General features: G+C 39.2%; 1 long non-coding RNA gene across 1 annotated transcript; it reads right to left on the reverse strand.

Moving 5' to 3' along the window:
• On the reverse strand, window positions 1–2,114 carry LOC139934103 (uncharacterized). The gene is made up of 3 exons (XR_011785694.1): window positions 2,017–2,114; window positions 1,178–1,274; window positions 1–157 (listed from the first exon to the last, which is right to left on the reverse strand). It is a non-coding gene; the product is annotated as an uncharacterized lncRNA (long non-coding RNA).
• Between the last annotated feature and the right edge of the window lie 7,619 nt (window positions 2,115–9,733).

A 9,733-nucleotide genomic window follows, 5' to 3' on the forward strand; every position in this document is an offset into this window, starting at 1 on the left:
GGCCTCTTAGGATGGTCCTCTCACAAGATGTCTTCATAGGCCTACAGAAGGTGTAAGGGTGGATGATTTGTTGAACACCTGATGAATCACAGTGGCACACAGTCCAATCTTCACCTCAAGATTGGATGTAAATCATCTCCAAGGTCATCGTCTTAATCTGCAATTGGAAAGAAGCAACAATTATTTTCCGATACTATTTTTAGACAAATTCTTTTAACACCAGTAAAGGGGGGGGGGTCCATAGTTCTGATGAGTAGTCACGTCTGGTTGCTGGTGTGCAAGCAAGTTCTCCTCCAGCTTCATCAGTTCTTCAACTCATTGAACATGCACAAACAGTTTAAAGCTTTGTTTTTTTAAGTGTTTTTTTTTACTTTTACAATCTTTACCTTATTAATAATGAATTTTTCAAAGGTTGTTTGTATGGTATGTTTATTGCAAACTTAAGAATGGGAATGAATTTATTTAGATGAAAATTTCCTCCAGGATAAAGAATATTAACTTAACTCCGAGCACTGTATACTCAGTACTTTGCGAGCTGTGTGAACATAACCCACAGGCATAATACGACTCGGGTGGGATTCGAACCCACAACCTTTGCAATTCTAGAGCAGTGTCTTACCAACTTACCACCCCTAAACACCACATGTGTGTTAGCATAGCACTGTATACTCGGTACTTTCCCAAGCTCTGTGAACAAAATCAAAGGCATATTACTCGGGTGGGATTTGAACCCATGACCTTTGCAATTCTAGAGCAGTGTCTTACCAACTTACCCTTATGTATCTATGTGTGTTAGCATAGCACTGTATACTCTGTACAGTCCCAAGCTCTGTGAACAAAATCACAGGCATATCACTCGGGTGGGATTCGAGCCCTCGACCTTTGCAATTTTAGTGTCTTACCAACTAGACCACCAAGATAAAGTCTGTAGCTAGCTGGAGGTAAGTTGAATCCTATATTAGCAGTGGGTACCGCAATGAACAATGAAATCAACAACTATAAACCTTTACAGGTGCTAAATTGTCATTTTCTCCCTTGCCAAATTTCGCCAGATGAACCTTCTCTTTCAAGGAACATTACAGAATTGGTTAGAAACAAAAATGCCAGCAACTGTTTTTTATTAGCTAAACCAATTCTGTAATGTTTCTTTAAAGGAAAGTTTTGTGTTTAAACTTACCTGGCAGACTGTTTCTGGTTCTTTGCACTTGGATCCTCCAATGATGCTCATCCAAACAGGTTCAGTTGTAGTCATCACTCCACAAGAAACTGCTGAACTGAGGGACAATCAAGCAGGCACAGACAAATTTATCTCTCATAAACATATCTTTGTTATGAATTGCAAGAATACCCAACTTCTAGTGTATCAGAGAGGATTTCAATTTGTTCAAGCAAGTCGTAACTACTTCTTAAGTTAATCTTGGTGGTAGACTGGTCGATCATGCTTGAGCTGTTGTAGAATTGCAAATGATTAGATGGCTGGTTCCAACTATCTTTACTACTCAAGATTTATTTGAGATATTCATGAATGTTTTGTTCTACCTTCCAAAGTTATCAACAAACTGATGATAAGGTTTGTATAAAAAAGTTAAACATTTCATATTGAGTTGTTGCCCATTTAGTATGTAGTTTCTTCATTCTTAACAAACTTCTATCTTCATGCAGGCTTGAATATTCATTTCTGATTGGTCGATCCATAGCAACAAGGAGAGTGATATCCGTGTTGGCACGCCCCTTATCACATCCTGCATCTTGTATATTCTAACTCTGCGTATTGGGCTTTATAAGCTAAACGCAAAAGTTGAAGTTGAGAATGATGATTATTTAATTTAAAAAAAACACAATTTAGTCCTTGGTGTCCTGTCTTGTTCATGAAATACAGAAAAATATAGCGCAATTGCATCCCATACCCGACTCAGCCTTCAGCCTGGTTGGATATGGAATGCAGAAGCGCTATATTTTGTAGTATACCACTTGCTCTTGTGTGATCTTATAATATAAACAGATACATCACCAAACCTGCATGTGCATGACCCCAGTCCCTGCTTGTTTAGGCATCACCTCAGCGAATAGAAAAGAAGATTTCACCACACATGATCAGCTTTCTGGAAGAAAATGTTTCTATAAAGGTTAGCATTTTGGCGTACCTCATCAAGTTCACTTGATATGACCCCTATACTTTACCAAAGCAAAGTCAGCCACAGTGTCCCATGTGCACAAATAGTATGCCACAACATCCACTCTTGGCAGCATGTTATTTTTACATGCTGCCGAGTAAAAGTTGGACATGATTTAGAATGATTTTTTAAATTAACTTTCCAAGTAGTCTGTTGTTGACTTTTGCAAACTCCATTAACAATAATTTGCGAGAAGAGCCCTCCTCAATTGTTTTAGTAAGGATTCCAAATTCATAAAAAAAATGATGCTTAGATTTGTATACAATCCTTAACATTTCTGGTTTGAGTTCTTGTCTCATTTATGTTGGTAGTTTCTTCGTCAGTAACTTGTAATTTAACAACCCCAATACATTACCAAATCTTTTGCATGGCCCAAGTTCCAGCTGGTCACATCAGCAAATAGAAAAGAAGATTGATTTCAGCACACAAACCACTTCATCACAAGATCTGGAGAAAAACAAATTCTATAAAGGTTAGCATTTTGGGGCACCTCATCATTAAGCCAAGGTCAGGTTCACTATTACCTGATACTTTACCTGATACACTAATACTTTACCAAACAGCTGTCATCTGTGCACAATTAGCTAGCCACAGCATCCACTTCAGCAAGAACTGGTTACAGACTGGGAAACAAAACAAAAAGAGTGTAGCCTGAGAAGGCCAGTTAGGCTGCGGGAAAAAAGTGTTAAACGCTGTGAAGAGAAAAGTTAGTCGCTGTTGAGAAAAGGGGTTATTGTTATTTCATACTCACCCAGACACTCCGTCTTTATACTTGACCTGTTATACTTGACCTTTGCTGCAAAAAGCTGACTAGACTTGCTTCCAGTCACTCATCAGGGACATCAAAGGGAGAGTCTTCATCATCTACTTGAGCTCAGGGTTTACTGGTGATGCGGCGTAGTTCTTAGTCTTGGTTCAAGACATCTTAACCTCTTTTAAGGACTTGTTTTTTCTGTCCTTGGCATCTTTGAAACAAGACTAAGTACTACACCAGTCACACCTTATACTTAACCTGTTGCCATTAAACCTGTTGAAAAATAGATAGTTAGTCTTATTTCTAGGCCAACACTAATACTCTAGGCCTTTACTATCTCACCATTCATACCAACCTTTATGTACTTCTGGCATCTCTCCCCCATGGATGATCTGCTCTTTTTCTCCTCCTTTTCTTCTTTCCATCTTCTTCGGCTTCTCTTTTTTTTTCTTCTTCTTTTCGCAGCGCGTACAAATAGTTTGCTTAAGTATTTAAGTAGGCTATTGTATGAACGATTTTTAAGTTTGGGAGCATTAAGAGTCAAGTGTTTTCTAAAAGGTTTACCTCTATTCTTTTACAAGAAATAATATCTAAAATTAGCAAGGGTTTCAGCTATTTTTGTTGTTGTTATTGTTTTAATCTTTCAATGTTATTTATGTTCAGTTGGAAATGTGTACATTCAGAATTGATGTAATGCTGATAATTATAAGGAATACGTAAATATCAATTTAGCTTAATATCTAAATAATATATTTAAAATATTCCAAAATCAAACATTAGTCATCAATTGACTGGTGATTGGACTATAATGCACTTATAGCTGGTTTTGTGCTACATAGTGTTTTTGAAAATTAATGAAAATTATTCTGAACGTTTTAAAGAAGAATTTTGTTGTATTTATCATTTATAAACAATTATGCTATTTAAAATCTTAAATCATGACAATTGTTCATTAACCATGACAACTGACGACTTGAAGTATCATCTCCAACAGAAATTTCCAGTAAGACTAGTCTCCTAATTAAAAAGCATCATTGGCTTCGACCAATATGCATATCAAGAAATGCCGAGAAACTCTGAAGTCACCTCAAAAGCTGCACAAGCAAGGACAACATCAACAAGATTGCCGAATATCATTAGGGGAGGGGTGGTACGAGGGGTTGGACTCTGCAAGAGAACGGGTTAGATCTTCTCTTACTCTTTGCAGTCTTCATCTTGTCTTGGTCTTGATCTTGATTTAGGTCAACTAGCATTATCCGACCTCCACTATTGTGTTCTATCACTATAATAATTTTTATATTTTTTTAGGAAAGTTCACTTACTTACTTTAACAACCTTTCTTCTTAGAAATAATCACAGTTCAAAAGAGAAAATTTTATGTTCATTCAGTTCAAATGATCTAATCATCTTGTGAAATTCCATTGTATGTTTTTCTTGTACAGCAGTAAAATGTACATCAATGTCTCAGGAAATCTACTAGATTGTTTTTTGTTTTTTTTCAGTTGCACAAGAGATTTTATAAAAATAAAATAAATAATAAAAAATTGCATTAAGTCCAAGCAAAGAGGTGAAGTGTACTAAAAAGTGGAAGTCGGATGTGGCCAAGTTGTTTTTACCTTGGTCCTTTGGCGAACTCCCATGTACGTCCACATACCACACCTCCATAGATAACTGCCCCGCCATAGCTCTTGAAGCTTCATTGGACTGGAGCTCACCTCACTGCTGGGCTAGCTCAAAATGTTCACCATTTTGGCCCACCGCAAACAACTGCCTCAGTTGTTCACTGTCTCTGACTGGAGAAAACAACAAATAAACCAAATATATAAGTTCAAGTGACAAAATAATTGTCAATAAAAATAAAAAAGTAAAATAAAAATCCTAACCACTGGACCATCGAAGGTTTCAAGTAATATTTTTACTTCTCTAATTCTCTGGTGCTTTTGTATTGAGCAATTTACATGGGAGCCTTATAATTTCTAGAAGTATTCTCTGTGTTTCTTCTATGAATTGTAAAAAAATAAAATAATAATAATAATCATAGATTTAGGATATTTAATTTAGTTTTGCTCCGTTTACAAGGTCTACCCCGACAGCCAGCCTGCTGGAGCGGTTATACAGGACGGCATGGTTGCAGTGCCCCTTTGCGACGGATGGGTCCACCCCGGGCGTAGGGCATGAAAAGCACAACGAGAACTACACCACAAGGTTGGCCTTACATATCTCCACAAAAAGTTTTCCAAACTATGCTTAATTACATAATTTACAAGTGGGACATGTTACTAAGTTTAAGAAATATGAGATGTTCCTCTTAGCATGCTATGTGAATGGAAATGTATGAGAATCCCTTACCTTTTGTCGGCTGAATGAAACGGTGTCCTTGGCTTTCGTTGAATGACCATGGTCTGTTTTCGGCTTTGGTCGTGAAGTTTTACCCTGCAGTCTCCGCGGCGATTCACCGGAGTTATCCCCAGCCACCTCGCAGCTCAACACCGAAGTTAACATTTAGCTTTTAAAGTCTGTAGTCGGAATTAACTTCGTGGAACACACGAGATGTACTGAAGCACTCAACAGTGAATTTAATCTGAACTGCAGTTTTATATAAAAACTTCTGTCGCCATTGTCTGTCGTTAACAAAATTGCGAGGAGGTTCACATGTTTTCTCCTTGCCGTGTACTTGACCAAATCTTCATTAAAGACTGTCAGAATCAGTTCTAAAAGTGCACATTATTGCCAAAATGTTTCTGAATGCACATGACTGGCCATGGTGAGAATTTCGTTAAATTTACAGGTAAAGTTCATCAGAAAACGCGACGTCCAAGTCCCAGTAAGAGCAGAGATACAGCATGAAGTCCTCCAGTCGTCCGCTACACGAGTTAAATGCCGAGCAGACGATATTTTGCCAAGAAAAAAAAGCGCAAACCTCCTAATTTGCATAATAAAGGCTGACCTCGATGAGGTGACATTCCTCAGCGACCACTGACCAATCAATGGACTTGATTGGTAAAAACAAGACTCCAGGTGGCCTAATTATTCATAAATCGGCTAACGGAGAACAAAACAGTGGAAAGTAATGGGCTTTAAAGGAGGACTCTACAAAACTAATGCTTTTCGGTGGCATGTTTTTGCTGTTGACGGGGTTTAATACGCGACCGATAGAACTTAATGAATGGAGACCTCTTTACTGTGGTCGAAACTTGGTTTCGAGGTATGGTCGTCACCTTACTATAAACACTGTTGAGTTGGGGTTAAATTGTCTGTATTACACCCAAACCAACAATGCAACTTGTATAGTGTCTCCTATATCTCAAAAAGGACAATAATAAGGCACTGAAAACTTTGATATTGTTATTACTAAAATAAGGACCCCTATATACTAGCAAACTAGCAAAGGAGAGCTGTTGATATAAACGTTGTGAGAAATGACTTCCTCTGGAGTAACGTTGTTTAAAAGATTTAAAGTCATTATTTTCGTAAAAGACTTTTGGCCTGAGGAATCAGAATTACACTTGTATAACAAGAGTATCTTTCACTATTTTCTTGCAACTTCGATAGGCCACCTCAATAGTCAAATTTTTCCACAAATTCGTTCGTTTTTTTCCGCATGTGTGTGTTGAGAATGCTGGTCACCACATGCACAATCCATTGCCTCTAATACCCAGGCGGCGTGGGCCCAACCGCCCTCTCTTTCCCGCATTCACGGACCGCGTCGGCCGTGCACGCTTGTGGGTGACAGAGCTCCGCTGGCCCCCACGAGCCCTTCCCTCCGAACGCCACGGCCCGGCATACTGCTGCTCAACGCATACAGACAGAAGCCGGCCAATGAGAGCAATGTATGCAAATCTTAGCCTTTATTGCACTAGGGAAAAAATACTGCGTCTTGGCAATATATAGGTAGGCTCCGTTCAACGTTTTATGTATAATAGCATTAAGTGCAAAATGGGAACCAGACTTAGTCTGTTTGAACCACAAGAGGGCGCTAGATCGTTTTAACGGTGCTTCAAAATCTGATGTACTGTATGATAATAATTTTATCGGAATTCTTGTACCGATTTTCTGAGTGTATGATAGTTCGATAACCACTTCCATTGATGCATAAGCCTGCCTCAGATGGTAATGGCTCATCTGTATCACATTGTTATGTTTCTGATCACAGCAGAGTTTTGGTGGGGGTGGAATTCGGGGTTCGGGGTTCGGGGGGGGGGGTCTAAAAAAAAAAAAAAACGCTCTCCCGTTACGCTGCTGAGTGAACACAAACTATGACTTTTGCACACACCAACAAAACCCCGGATAAACCATAAACTCAACTCAAACGCGTACGTGCCTATTCTCTCTGTTTTCAATCCATGGGGGGGTACTATTCTCTATTACTGGTCTTGCGACGATCTTTGCAGTGAAAGTTTACACTGAAGTAAGCATAAAAGCATACAGTCTGCGCACTGACTGGCCCCAGCCAGGCCCCAGTCAATGATAGAGGTGTATGTTAATCTTGCCGTCAATGTGCTAGGGGAAAAACGTCCGCCTTACCATTTCATAGTTAGGTTCTCTTCAATACTTTTTGTATAATGGCATTGCGTTGATAATGGTAACCAGAAATAGTCAATTTCTATCAAAAGAGGGCGCTAGATAGTTCTAACGGTGCTTCAAAATCTGATGGCGACAAGATTGTACCGTTTTTATTTTTCACAAAAATGTCTGATATTGCGATTATCATTTCACAAAACGCATGTCAGTTGATGCACCACATAATGTTGTCAAATGTATTGTTTCTGATCACAGCAAAGTTGGGAGCCGGGGGAGGGGTAACCAATCTTATATTCTTAAGCAAGATATTTCGTCAGTGCTTTGTCCTTCGGATGTGATGCCGTTGGTTAAAACCATTGTTTGATAAACAATCGTAGCCATCATTCTCTCTCTATTAAATTTTTTGTGGTTTTATTATCACCAATATTTATATAACATAGTTATTATCTGTGAATAACGAATATTCGTATACAACAAATATTTATAATATATAGCTTATAAATAACTTATTATTTATACTAGTTATTTCATTATATACAAGGAACAATTACTTGCAAATAAACATTATAAATAACCATTATTTATATCTAAAAATATAACCAATTGGTCGCGCCTATAACGGCATACTACCGTTTGCCCCCCCCCCCCCCCCCCCGGGCCAAATGCCACACCAACTCTGCTGTGACAACATTTTAACACAGGTAAAGACCATCTAAGGTAGGTTTTATGCAAACTTATGCAGTGGTAATTTCTGTTTCAGACTTTGAGAAAAACCGGCACAATCCCGATACCATCAGATTTTGAGGACCGTTAGAACTGTATAGCGCCCCCTTGTGGTTGAAACTGACTAAGTCTGGTTCCCAGTATGCATGCTTTGCCACTAAACGAAACCATTGAAAAGAGCCTATCTATATAATGGCAAGACGCTTTAATTTTTCCCCTAGAGCGATAAAGGCCAAGATTTAAATACCTGCGCTCATTGGCTGGTGTCTGTATGCCTATAAGCTTCATTATAAACTTTTAGTTGCACAGTTAGAGCATCGTTCATCATGACGTGTAGGCCTACATCACTTTTCGCCAAGACCAGTTAGAGAATTCTACCTCCATGGTTGCAGTACGCGTTTGAGCTGAGTCAATGATGTCAACGTGGTTTTTTTTTAAAGATCGCAAGTTTAAAATGGCCTACTGCTAAAATCTTGCACACGTGTGCACCACCAGTGGCATGAAAGAACCTGGGGATTTGATGTCAGTTCCCCGGTGCTGTATTTATGCAGTCATTAGTTATAAATAACCACATAAATATAAATAATTTCAATATTATTACAACCAATACAGCCATTTCATTTATACCTTTAATAGATGGTCCAAGAACATTGTTTTCAGAGCTGCACTTCATCAGTCACAATTGGTTTGCTTTAATCCCTCCGAAGGACAAAGTATCTTGCTCAAAAATACAAGACCGACGAACTAACCCCCCCCCCCCCGAACCCTCAACCCCACCCCACCCAAACTCTGCTGTGATAAAAAACACAACAACGTAATGCAGATTAGCCATTACCATCTGAGGCAGGCTTATGCATCATTGTGAAGTAGTTAACGATACACTCAGAAAATCGGTACAACAATTCCGATATTATCATACAGTACATCAGATTTTGAAGCACCGTTAGAACGGTCTAGCGCCCTCTTGTGGTTCAAACTGACAAAGTATGGTTCCCATTTTGCACTCAATGCCATTTATACACAAAACGTTGAACGGAGCCTACCTATGTATTGCCAAGACGCAGTATTTTTTCCCTAGTGCAATAAAGGCTAAGATTTGCATACAATGCTCTCATTGGCCGGCTTCTGTCTGTATGCGTTGAGCAGCAGTGTGCCGGGCGATGGCGTTCGGAAGGAAGGGCTCGTGGGGGCTAGCGGAGCTCTGTCAACCACAAGCGTGCACGGCCGACGCGGTCCGTGAATGCGGGACAGAGAGGGCGGTTGGGCCCACGGCCGCCTGGGTATTCAAGGCAATGGATTGTGCATGTGGTGACCAGCATTCTCAACACACACATGCGGAAAAAAACTCCGAATTTTGTGAAAAAAGTTTTCAGTGCCTTATTATTGTCCTTTTTGAGATATAGGAGACACTATACAAGTGCATTGTTGGTTTGGGTGTAATACAGACAATTTAACCCCAACTCAACAGTGTTTATAGTAAGGTGACGACCATAACTCGAAACTAAGTTTCGACCACAGTAAAGAGGTTTCCATTCATTAAATTCTATCGATCGCGTATTAA

Source organism: Asterias amurensis, chromosome 2 (assembly GCF_032118995.1).
Source record: "Asterias amurensis chromosome 2, ASM3211899v1".
NCBI lineage: Eukaryota > Metazoa > Echinodermata > Asteroidea > Forcipulatida > Asteriidae > Asterias > Asterias amurensis.